Source organism: Monodelphis domestica, chromosome 1 (genome assembly GCF_027887165.1).
Source record: "Monodelphis domestica isolate mMonDom1 chromosome 1, mMonDom1.pri, whole genome shotgun sequence".
Taxonomy (NCBI): domain Eukaryota; kingdom Metazoa; phylum Chordata; class Mammalia; order Didelphimorphia; family Didelphidae; genus Monodelphis; species Monodelphis domestica.
The window spans coordinates 161021232-161035089 of record NC_077227.1 but is presented as its reverse complement, the minus strand read 5'-3'; positions in this window follow the sequence as shown (position 1 = coordinate 161035089).

Sequence of the window (13858 nt, the reverse complement as noted above, 5' to 3'; positions counted from 1 at the left end):
AGATGAGGAGAGGATACAGAACAGCACCCTGGGTAACACCCACACAGAGCAGGTAGAGCATGGATGATAATCTTGCTAAAAAGACCAGACAGCAGTGAATGAATCAGTGAATGAATGAAATGGCATTTATTAAGTGTCTCCTCTGTGTCATACACCATGATAAGAACTGGGGATACTAATGCAAAAGTGAGGCTGTCCCTGCAATCAAGGGTTTACATTCTGATGGGGGTGACAACACATGTCAGAGAGTGGTGGGCAGAGAAGGATTATTTGGATGGGTTGAGAAGACAAGGGTACAATAGGGCAACCCATTAACATGCCCTTTCTGGAGGTAATAGCAATTTGATTTGATTAAAGCTCTTAGATCAAGGTAAAAGTATGCTATAGGGAAGCACCAAGACAAAAAATGGCTAGCATAAGGACTCTGGGAGTTCAGAACTGAGAGTCTCAGCTTCTTTTGGCAAGATCTCTGGAGCAGCAACTTGGAAAATGGCCAGAGTGTCAAGAAAACCCAAGAAAGAAGGAGTAGCCAGGTAGATAGGGTAATCAACAATGTCAAATGCTATGGTGGGGTCAGGAAGGATGAGACCTAAGAAAAAGCCATTGATAATGAATAATCATCAATGAGCCCTCTGAAAATCACCTGGTGCTGTTGTATTATACACTTGTCTTTGTAATAAGAAAGTCTGGGTTGGGATTTTAGCTCTGGCTTCTCTAGCTCATCTCAAGCTGGGGAAATGGCAGAATTGCTCCTGGTGATATTGAAAGAAATGAGGGAGAGACAGAGACAGAAAGTGGGGAGAGAGAGACAGAGAAAGAGACAGACAGAGGGAGGAGAGAGGGAGAGATAGAGAGGAGAAAAGGGAGAGGGGTAAAGGGTAGGGAAGGAGAAAGAACAAGAGGGAGAGAGGAAAGGAAGAGAGATATAAAAAATTAAAGGAGAAAAGAAGGACAAGAGGAGAGAAAAAAATATATGTATATATAATCATATGTGTATATATATGTGTGTGTGTATGTATAGGAAAAAAGGAGAAAGAAAGAAATTTTAATATGCTTAATTCTTAGTTCCAAATAGATACCTATGACAAATCTGAAAGGTAGAGAAAATGGCAACTGCTATTGAAGAGGAAGAAATTTATTAATTTTTTATTGCCACAGAGCAGGCTGTCAGCGGCTTAGTCTTCAGCATGTGTGCAGTGACCTTGCTGCTGCTTCCACCCCTCCTCTGAGAGCTCTTTTCTGCCATCTGTTTAGTATCAAGCTACTGGTAACACTCACCTCTTTGTGGAGGTGAGTACCAGTCATTCTGAGAGTTTAGAATGAGTTTTAGGGAACACCAATGCCAAATGCAGTTCCCGACTAGCACATCCAACCCTGGCTTAATTAGGATTGTGATTATAAGTCTGCCTTCTGTGTAAAGTCAACTCTGTCCAAGACTGAGTGGTATCATGGAAAGAACCCTAGATTTGGTGTCAGGGTTGGAATCTTGCCTGTGATAGCAGCTATGGAACTTTAGTTATTAAGCACTTATTTTATGCACCAGGTCTGTGCTGGGCACTGGGGATATAAATACAAAGAATAAAATAATCTGGTAAGCAAAGAGCTGACATTCTAATGGAGAAAAGACAATACATAAAAGAGGAATGGATGGGGAGGAAGGTCCCTATTTAGGAGAGTGGAAGAGAAAGCCTGGAGACTCAGGAGCACAGAGTGGAGAACAATGAAGTCATGGCTAGTCTGGTTGGTTATTGTGATTTTTTTCAGTCCTGTTCAATACTTCTTGATCCCACTTGGGATTTTCTTGGCAAAGATACTGAAGGTTTGCCATTTCCTTCTCTAGCTCATTTTGCAGATGAGGAAACTGAAGCAAAAGTGTTAAGTGGTTTGCCCAGGGTCACACATGAAATAGATGTCTGAGGCTGGATTTGAACTTAGGAAAATGAATCTTCCTGTTTCCAGGCCCAGCACTTTATCCATTGTGCCACCTGGTTGGACCATCTCCTTAAAATACAAGTTCTGGGAGGAATCAGTCCCCAGAGAAGGGATGAAGAGGAAGAGGGTACTTCCAGTGCAAGAAGTCCAGGGTTGAGGAGAAATTCCAAGGTGAAGATATTTCTGTGCCATTGTAGAAAAAGTCTTAGGAATCAGGAGTGTAGGCTAGAAAGGAAGGAAGCAAATAGAAATGATCCTATTATTGAGTATTGTTATTTTCTGTTAGTGTTCAGTGAACTGTTGCACAGGTGGAAAAATAATTGATTTTTGGAATTGAATGAAAGTGTTGGTATATAAGCTCACCTTCTTTAAGATTCATCAAAAGCATCTGGGAGTACTCTAGCAAGCAAAACAACAGAAATAATAAATACTTTTTTTTTCCCCTTGGTTTGACCTATTCTGTTTCCACCTTGGGCTGGTTCTTGCTTCTTTAGGCAGCCTCATTCTTATCAAGGCCCATTATATTTGTGTCAGACTTAGTATGGACAACTGATTGGCTTTAGCCTTACCCTTAGCTCAGAACTCCTGAGCTCAAGCAATCCCCCAGCCTTGGCCTCTCTAATAGCAGAGATTATGGGCATGAGCTACCATTCCTAACTTGGTTCCTCTTTTTGAATCTTAACCATTTCATAGGCTCCATTTGTAAGTAAACTAGAATCAGTTACACTAGATAAACGCCATCCTGTGTGCCTACTGTCAGCCTTCCCTGTTGCTCCATGAAGTGGGTTAGTAACCAAGTTAAAAGGCATCTATTAAGCATCTATTATGTGCCAAATGCTATGCTAAGCACTAACTCTACAAAGAAAGGCAAAAACAGACCTTGCTCTTAAGGAGCTCACAGTCTAAGAGAAGATTTATTTCTTTCAGCCTATTATCAGGGGGCAGCTAGGTGGCTCAGAGGATTGAGAACCAGACCCAGAGATAGAAGGTCCTGGGTTCAAATCTGACCTCAGACATTTCCTAGCTGTATGGTTCTGTGAAAGTCATTTAACTCTCATTGCCTAGTCCTTACTATTCTTCTGCCATGAAATCAATACACAATATTGATTTTAAGACAGAAGGTAAGGGTTTTTTAAAACAAAACAAAACAAAATTATCATTCAATTTGAGAAGATGTATCAATCCTTTTCCTCTTGTTTGATGAGGAAGCCTTAATGTTTTTATGCTTGCTTTATGGTGGTAGATCCTATATTTTGTTATCATTGCTATTATTCTTGCCATTGGTAGCCCCTAAAAATATTCTGTTCTTAACCTTCTAGGTAACAACCCATCAACAATAGGGTAGAGAGGGAAAAAGAAAGGATTTCCACATCTGAAAAGAAAAGTGTCAGGAAAATGCATCTGCTTCTCTTTGGATAAGTCTAAGTTTCTTATCAGAAGTATGTCAGGCCAGTACCTCTTTTAGCAAGTGTTTAAAGCTCTAATAATTGGCAATGAGTCCTTCAGCTAAGGCTAGAGAACTACACCTCAGGGATGATGTAGATAGGAGTTCCATTTGGATTGTCTAGATCATTGGCATCAATCTCAAATAGGAACAGATCCTGGCAGGCCCTACTTTGGCTTAGAAAACCTTAAATTAACAATATTCATGTTGTATTGTATTTTTACTTATTTTATTGAACATTTCCCAATTATATATTTTACATTTTTTTAATTTTATTTATTTTTTGTCAATTACACATAACAACCAATTTCTACATAAGTTTTCCAAAGTTATAGGATCCAAATTGTCTCCCTCCCTCCTTCACTTGCAAATAATTCAATGTGGGTTATACATGTATTGTCATTCAAAACATATTTCCATATTGTTCATTTTTATAGTGAATAATCTTAGAAAACTAAAATCCCAAAACATATACCTAAATAAACAAGTGATAAATCATATGTCTTCATCTGCATTTCTACTCCAATCATTCTTTCTCTGGAGGCGGATAGAATGCCAATTACATTTTTAAATGTTTTGGGCCATACTTGGGAATTTTGCCAGCTTGACCCAGAGCCCCAAGTTTGCCACCTTTGGAAGGTGATCTCTGTAGGTCCTCCCAACTCTGGGGTTCTAGTATTTCTGCTTCCTTGAATAGACTCATGGCTGATGAAACAGAGGAGAAAGAAGAAATTTAGTTCTTCATAAAAGGAAAAGAGGTGATTCAGTTCAAGAGGAGGTTCAAATACAGAAATAAAGGACTAGTCGGGTAAGAGCTGATTTCAGAGACTTATCTGGACTTAAACTGACTCTTTAACAAGACCTGCCACAGCTTCAGTCAGCCTCTGAATCCTACTTGTCAGGTGCCAGAGTGTTGCTAAGGGATGGGATGTTCAAAAGAAGGTAAATCCTTCTTGGAGCTCAAGCTGTGGAGCATTTCAATAATGCCCTTCAGCACCCAGAGATTCAGCAGGGACACAAAATGAAAATGATGATCAGCAGAAGCATAACATTTTGTACAGTTTAAAATGTGTATTGTATTAAAGAGAATTTAAAATTTGTACTGTTTAAAAGAGAATGTTGTACAAAAATACTTGTAGTAGCTATTTTTGTGGTGGCAAAGAACTGGAAACTGAAAGGATGTTCCTCAATTGAGGAATGGCTGAACAAACCATATGTGGTATATGATTGTAATAAATTATTGTGCCGTAAGAATTAACAAACAAGATGACGACAAAAATAAACCTGAAAAATTTCTATGAAGTGATACAGAGTGAAATGAACAGAACCAGAGAAGCATGTATCCAGTAACAACAATAACGTATGATGATCAACTGGTAATGACATAACTATTAACAAGGCAAGGATCCAGGACAATTCCAATGGACTGATGACAGAAAAAGGAAATCCATTGCCATAAAAGGAGTAGACGGTGACCAAATGCAGTTTGAAGCCTACCACTCTTCACTTTATTCCCTCTGTGAATTTTTCTCTAGTGTAAATAGTGTCTTGTTTCACAACATGACAAGCATGGAAATATGTATTATATGGTAATATATGTACAACCTACATAACATTACCTGTTTCTCAGGGAGAAGTGGAAGAGAGGCAAAGAACACAGATTCACAGATTGCAAAATTACAGAAAATGAATATTAAAAATTGTGTCAACATGTAATCTGGGAAAAATAAAAAAAATTAATGAATAATAAAAAGAGAATGTTGTTGAGTCATGTCCAACTCTTCAAGACTCTATTTGGGGTTTTCTTGGCAAGGATACTAAAGTGGTTCGCTATTTCCTTCTCCCATTCATTTGACAGGTGAAGAAACTGAAGCAAACAGGATTAAGTGCCCAGGATCACACAAATGGTAAGTTATTGAGGCTAGACTTGATCTCAGGTCTTCCTGACTCCAGCGCTAGTGATTTATATACTGCCCAGAGAATAAGGAGATATAATTAAATACTACAAATGGAAGGTTTTGAGATTTTTTATATTTTTAGTTCTTTTTTAGGATTAGGATGAACTCATTTCTCCTAGCTATGTGGTCATGTCATTTCCTTACTTTCTATAAAAAACCAAAGAGATGGTGCTTTTAAAGTATTCATTACATACTAAAAGATCTCATTGTAAGAGTAAGGAGAACTTCAAACTATAATATGTTGAATCTTCTCAAAAATGCGTGTTTTTCCCAGTGAAATTCGAGGGAAGAGGGGAGAGAGACAAGAATCATGGAACTATGGGAAAAAAATTAAAAAGAAAATTGTTTAAATGTATGTTTTTGTCAGCCTGGGAAGTTTCTTTGGGTGAGGAGACTGTCTCCAGGGGGGGTGGAATGGAGGATATATTTTGGAAGAGTGTTGTCTTTAGTCTCTCATCCTTTCTGTGTCAACAAGGAGAAAGAAAGAAGTTGGGCAATCTGTGAAGGTGTCAGAACTCTAACTAGGTCAAGGCCACTGAGGCTTTGCTCCAGAGGGTCAGATTTAGAGGGTGCTGCATTTAGTCAGGGCTGATAGCATTTGTAGTCCCTCCAGAAGCATAGAAACAACAGAACTTACTTAGCAGCCACTTAGCAAGAAGGATTACTTAAAAATAGGAAGCAACCACGTGTGTCCTCTGGGCTTTGCTTCTGCCCCACTCGGTTCCCCTTGTCTGTGAGGCAGTCTTCCCGGCAGTAATATTGTACCACCAGGATCTGGGCATCTTTATCTCCCCACCACGACTGAGAGTAAGCTTCCTGCCACTTGCTCCAGGTGTGCTTTGGAGAACTTGGACATAAACATTCTTAGTTATAGTCCTGGGAAGATGAGCATAGACAGATGAGACCATGCACTGAAAACTGCTATGGGGTCTTCAAGTAGCTAGGGAGATGCTGGCTGTGTCTAGAATCTTGGGGGCTGGAGTATGCAATGTAAGAGAGATGAACAATTAATGCTGTTACCTTTTTTCACCATTAAAAATGATGTTATTTTTCATAACATTTCTGTTATTTCCCAATGACACCTTCCCTAGCCCTTGAATCAAAGAGATGCTATTAAGTTAAAAACCAATCAATTCATTTGCAATATCTGACAATTACATGCCTCATTCCAGGCAGCTGACATTTCTTTTGAGAATATTGGCCATTTTAATTCTTTAGTTCTTAGACATGTTCTTTATAGATATCAAAGAGGGCAAGAACCAGGTGGTGTTTAGAGGTCCACTTGGTTCTCAAGGTCTGAGTGACTGTGGTCCCCAAGCATAATAATTCATATATATATATATATGTATACATATATATGTGTATGTGTGTGTGTGTGTGTGTGTATACATATATATATATATATATATACATATATATATATATATATATTCAGGACTTGGAGGTTTATAATGTGATGTTCTCACAATAAGTACTAGTAGTATATGTAGTATGAGCACATTTTTACAGAAGGGGAAATTGAGGTTCAGACAGAAGTTAAATGGCTTGTCCATTTAACATGGCCCATGACAGAACTGGGACTAGAGATCAGTTCATCTGATCTCTGAGAACAGCCTTCTTTCCATTCATCCACATAAGTTAGGGGTTCTGTTGTTCAGTCGTGTCTATCTCTTTGTGGCCCTATTTGGGGTTTTCTTGGTAAAAAATATTGGAGTGGTTTGCCATTTCCTTCTCCAGCTCATTCTACAAATGAGAAAACTGGGACAAACAGGGTTAAGTGACTTATCCAGAGTCACATTGCTTATAAATGTTCGAGACCAGATTTGAACTCATGAAAATGTGTCTTCCTGACAACCAAGCCCAGCACTCCATCCTCTGTGCCACTTAACTGCCCCCAATGTGTCAGGAATATTCTCTCAAACATTCCCTAGTTTCCAAAACCCAGGACTTTATCTAAACCCTTCCTGTGCCTATTTATATTTTCAGTCTGAACAACCTTGGAGGAGAACGAGAACCAAATATTTACTCCTGAGTACAAATTTGACTTTTCTTTATCTGTCCTAAAAATGCATTCAACAAGCTTTAAGGAATAGAGACAAGAAAAGGCACAAATTCTGTTTCCTCTCTCCATTTTTTCTGTGATTTTTGAAGTTTTCTGTCTTCTTTTTCAGCCTTTGACCCCAACAATCCCAGCCTCCATCCATTCATCTGAGGAGTCATCAAAGATAAGATACCTCCTCTGGCTCTCCTTTGGTATTGGCCTTGGGGGAAGGGAGGAGCACTAGTGATTTAATAGCATTAGCTAATGGGCAGGTGTAATTATCTTTGCAACAATCCTCCTACAGCCTTGAAGACTGATATGATTAAAGGGACTGTCTTTCTTTTCAAAGCTCTAGTGACATTTTTTATTTTTAAGCTCTAGCATCCAAGGGATCTCTCGGCTAATTGATCAGCCAAGGAAACTATATCAACCTCTGAGGGTTTTTTTCTCCTCCTTCTTTAAATTAACTCTTGGCTCTGAAGGTCTCACTACAGCCTTAATATTGGCCAAGTGACTTGGCACTCTCAGCTCCCTCCCCATCCATCATCTGTCATTCACATGCTGGGCCCAGGCCAGGTCATCAGCAGCTCCATCGATCACCCTGGACCCAGGAGTCAGACATGGGCTCTGTCAACTGCCTCCAGGAAATGATGTTAGCACAGATGCAGGTGCTGGCACTGGATTTTCTTCAGCCTCGGGGTACATCTCACTTATCTCCAGGTCTTGGTGAACTGCAAGGGGGTTGCGTGATGGGGGAGCTATATTGGAAGAGGAAGATTTAGAGGACAGGTTTGTTGCCACATAAACCCTTTTTCTTTCCTTTTGGCCCATGTTTAAGGCTAGCACTGATCCTAGATCATCATTTTTCTAGCGTGTTTATTCCCAAAGAATTTTCTCATGTCTCTTCATGTATATGGGGACACTAGTCAGAGAAATATTACTCATTTGAGTAACTCATTTTATATTGCTTTAATGCTTTTATGGCAATGAGCCTCGGTAGGAGAGTGTTCCTTTTTGTCATTTCACAGATGAGGAAACTGAGGCTCTGAAAGAACTTAAGTGATTTGTCCACAATCAAGAAACAAGTCAGTGCTAGAGTTGAGAGTCAAGCCCAGTTGTCTTGCCTCTAAAAGTCCAGTGCTTTTTTCCCTGGTGACCACAATTTATACAAAGAAAATACAAATAGAAAGTTATACCAATAGAGACATAACTAAGACATGGCAAAGAGTTTGTTTTCTTTTAATACCTAGCAGTGAAATTTGGGAGAGCCACTGACAACCTGACAACACTTAGACTCAGAGGCCGCGAAACAATTGAATGTTGAACCTAGTTAGCAAGAGTAATTGGCTAAAATGGTAGATAGCCTTGCTTGTCCTCATGGGGAGGCATTTTCATATTTTATTAACTGCTCCTCTAGACTCCATTGTCCCCTGATGTTTCAAGATTCTTGCAATTGAAATCTTCACTCCTGGGGAGTTTTCATGATATAGTTTCTCTATTCTTCCTCAAGGGGCTACTGAGCATTAATGGAGAAAATTACAGAATTAAGCTGATTTCATCCCGTATACATTTGTCATATATCTTCAGTTAGGGTCTTGCTGCATCTTGGCAATCCTAGCCTATCCTTATTTATTATCTAATTCTTAAAAGTATCTGTTCTAAGCCTTTTCTTGTCTCCTCTCTCCACTACCCCCAATCCATTCACACTCTTGCCTGATGACCTAGCTCCTACTTTTCTAAAAAGATTGAAGACATCCAATTCTCAGCCTATTTTTTTTTCTTCTTGGCCCACTTTCTCCTCTCCTTTCATAGAATACTGTAATAGGCATCCTTCTTCTTCACTAAAGCTAATCAGTCTTCATTTATCTTTGACCCCTTTGTCCTGGTTCCTCCCCAGCCTTGTCCTATTAGTCATCTTCTCTCTGTCTCTGCCTGTCTCTGTCTCTCTGTCTGTCTCTCTGTCTCTATCTCTCTCTTCCCTTCTCTCCTTGTCTCTGTCTCATTCTCTCATACTCAGTATTCCCTGTTTCCCCATCTGACTACAAACATGCTTGGATCTCCCAAGTCCTTAAAAATAAGGTATTTCTGGGGGCAGCTGGGTAGCTCAGTGGATTGAGAGCCAGACCTAGAGATGGAGATCCTGGGTTCAAATTTGGCCTCAGATACTTCCCAGCTGTGTGACCCTGGGCAAGTCACTTGACCCCCATTGCCTAGCTCTTGCCATTCTTCTGCCTTGGAACCAATACACAGTATTGTTTCTAAAATGGAAGGTAAGGGTTTAAAAAAAAAAAGATATTTCCTTGTTATTCCTTCTACTGAATGTCCTTGGAGAAAATGACTTCATTGTCCAACTTATTTTTTTAATTTATTTTTAAAAGCATTTTTCCCATGATTACATGATTCATGTTCTCTCTCTCTCCCTCCTCCTGGAGCTGACAAGCAATTCCACTGGGTTATGCATATATTATCACTCAATACCTATTACCATATTATTCATTTCTTTAATAGAGTGATCTTTTAAAGCCCAAACCCCCAAATCATATACCCATATAACCAAGTGACAAACTGCATGTTTTTCTTCTGCATTTCTACTCTCATAGTTCTTTCTCTAGTTGTGGATAGTCTTTCTCATAAATCACTTGGGATTGTATTGGATCACTGCATTGCTTTTAGTAGCAAAGTCTATTACATTTGATCATTCCACAGTGTTTCACTTTCTGTGAACAATGTTCTCCTGGTTCTACTCCTTTCACTCTGCATCAGTTCATGGAGGTCTTTCCAGTTCATATAGAAATCAAGCAGTTCATCATATCTTATAGCACAATAGTATTCCATCACCATCATATATATTCATTCAGCCATTCTCCAATCGAGAGACACCTCCATTTTTCCATTTTTGCACAAAGAGTGCAGCTCTGAATATTTTTGTACAATTTTTTTTTAATCTCCTTGGGGTCATTGTACAACTTATTGAAAAGTCATGTACACATGATGTTTCCACATCCTCATTGTCTTTTCCAATTGGGTTTTTACCTGATGGAATTAAGGGAATTAGGGCAACAAGTGGCTTATCTTGGGAATTGAGTGAACCATACTCCTTCACCAAACTATTAAAATTTCTCTCCCAAATGTTACCATTTACCTCCTTATCCCTAGATTCATTGCCTGTATTTTTAGACCTAATATATTTACCTTTGAATAATGTTGGACCCTGTTGATCCACCCCCCCACCCCCCCGCTATACTCTCTCTTCCTTTGACTTTAAAAACAACAAACTCTTCTATTTAACCTCTTTCTAATTAAGTGCTCTTTTGCTGATTCCTTTCTATCTGCTTTCTGGTTATGAAGGCTCTGGTCTGCCTTTTTTTTTAACTCTTAACTTCCCTCTCGGAATCAATACTGAGTATCTGTTCCAAGACAGAAAGAGCAGTAAGGGGTAGGCAATGAGAATTAAGTGACTTAATTAAAGATCACATAGCTAGGAAGTGTATGAATCTAGATTTGAACTCAGGACCTCCCATCTCCAGGACTGGCTCTCTCTCCACTGAGACACCTAGTCTCTTCTCTGTCCTCTTCTTTTTCTTTTTCTTTTGCTCTTTGGCAATCTTCACTCCAGTCTCTCTGAAGATGATCTACAAACCTACCTTTCTGAGGCAGGGAAAATAGCATTTTTTTCCTTCTTCTTAGAAGTCTGGAGACTCTGAGGGTGGAACATTGCATGCAATGTCAGATTTAGTTGAAATCTTATTTTAGTTTTCTGAAGTGCTTTTTTTACACCCTCTTTCTTTTTTGTTTTATGAAAAGGATGACTTTATAGTTTAGCAAGGTGGAAGGGATCTATTCAGAAATAACAGATATGAAAACAAGAGCTCAGTAAAAAAAATTTAAATTAACTATATATGAGGGCAGCTAGGTGGCTCAGTAGATAGGGAACTGAGCCTAGAGATAGGAAATCTGAGATTCAAATATGGCCTCAAATAGTTCCTAACTGTGTGACCCTGGACAATTAACTTGACCCCCCCATTGCCTAGTCTTTACTGCTCTTCTGCCTTGAAACCAATACTAAGTATTCAATGTAAGACAAAAAGTAAGGGTTAAAAAAATTAAATGTGTGTGTGTATGTGTGTGTGTGTGTGTGTGTGTGTGTGTGTGTATACACATCTTTCTAGTCTTGACCTTTCCTCTGAACTCTAGAATCATACAACTGTAGCAGGAGGACTGGCCAACAAGGACCCAGTTCTGGAAACATGTGTTAAGGGATGAGTTGACTTCTGGATGTATGTGATGACATGGAATAGAGGCTACCTACTTGGACTCAGAACATGCATAGTTATTATTTTACTGTTTTCCATTCACTTACTGCATGGTAAGAAAAAATGTTTTCATTGGCTGCTGAATCTGAACTAAGAATGCACACAAAAGACCCTAACTGGGGCCAAATCAATAGCTTCCTTCTCTGGTGGTGATTGAGGCAAAAAATTCTGTGGACCTCTTGCTGGGGACTAAACCACGTAAGCTGCCACCATGAAGGTCAGGAACATATGGCCCTGCTATTGCTTCTATCTCTATTGTGTCTATTTTCTATTTTTAGGGGAAGGAGGATTTGAGTCAGAATGACCTCATAAGCTTCATCTGAAGAACACTCAGGGCAAGCAGCTGTCCCCCAGTCCTGCCCCTCATTGGCAGTCCTGTTAAACAGAGATAGCCTCAGTCTCTTCATGATTCCTCCATTTCAGAGGACCATCCTTCTAAAGCTGAAAGGAATCTCAGAGGCTATCTAGTCCTATCCTCCCATTTTCAGATGAGGAAACTTAGGTTTAAAAAGGTTCAGTAATTTTTTTCATTGTCAGACTGGAAGCATCAGAGGCAGCAGGATTTGAACTTGTGTTTCCTAGGTCTAGAGCCATACTTTCCTTCTCAATTACTGATATCAGTCCATTCCACATGAATGGGGAAAAGCCTTGAACAATTATAAATTATTATCATGTATTTCCTTTCCAAGACCATTAAACTATCCCACCATAAGCATCTGTAGGAGCAGGAGCCATGTCTCTGTTTGCTCTGGGCAGCCCCCAGGATGGCACCAACTATGAACCGGCACTTATTGATAGATTTTCTATGCTGCCAGCATTGCTTTAGGCTAAAGACTTTCTTTTCTCCTCTGATCTCTAAAAAATCTAAGATTATTTTTTCCCCCTCCTTCTCTCCCTCAACTCCTTCATTTGGGGCTTGATGCTTTCATGCAAACTTCAGAAGAAGTATTTCCATAGACAAATCCTTTTTCCTTGATAGATACCTCTTTGTGGATGTGGCCACCTGATGTAGGTGGGCGAATGGGTATAAATGTATGAGTATGTGAATATATAAATATATGTGTGTGACATGATGGACCCTGGTAAGTGTTTAACAACCAACTCTGCAGGGGAAATGTGGCTGAGAAACACTTTAAGTTTAATCTGCGTTATTAAAGTTTTCTCCATCACTTTTTAAACTCTAGAATGTAGACATTAAACGTTAAACTTAAGATTGTCTAGACTTCAGATCAGTAGACTCAGACTCAAATAGAAATGAGGTCACTTAAGTGTGCATAAGGACTCATTTAGACTTGAGAAAACCACATATTAACATTATATATATTCTATTGTATTTTGAATTTATTTTGTTAAATATTTTTCAATTACATTTTAATCTGGTTCTATAGAACATTTCTAGCTGCATAAAGCCTTTGTCATTTTTACTTTAGATCTTCAACAAAGCATTAAGTCAAGTCCTGATTTAGCATTATAGCATTCCAAAGTGTCAATGTTCAGCTGAAAATGTAATGAGCTGGTTTGAGCTGGTTCCAGCAACCTTTGTATTTATGTGAGGACAATGAGAGGGAGAGAAGGAAGGAGAGAGAGAATGAGGGAGAGGGTGAGATTTTTTTTTTAAAAGCAGCCTGATATCATGAAAGAATGTTACCTTGGTATTCAGAAGACTTGGATTCAATTATACTTACTACCCATGTAGTTAGTGTTAGACAAATTACTTTGTGTCTTTGGATCTATTGCAGTGGTTCTCATCCTATGGGTTGCGACCCTGGCGGGGGTCGAATGTCCAAAACACAGGGGTCTCCTAAAGCCATCGGAAAAGACATATTTCCGATGGCTTTAGCCACTGAGAAATCGCGCTACTTTACAGCAAGATCTCAGAAAGAACGGGGACCCTGCTGCCCGCACATTGTACTAATATTAGTTACCTATAAGCAGCCCTCCCCCTATGAGGGGCAATGGATTTACCCTGTTGCCTGGAGACTGGACTCAAACAGAGACCCAGAGAGAGCACCCAGGCGCTGGCTCAGGAGGGGTTAAGAAAGAGTCCTGGAGTGGATAACTCCTGGAGCAGATAACGGAATCCAGTAACCCCAGCAAAGTGAAGCCTCAGCTCAAGCTGGAGGGAGACGACAGGAAGAAGAAAGCAGCATCTGTGGACCCCCTCCCCAGG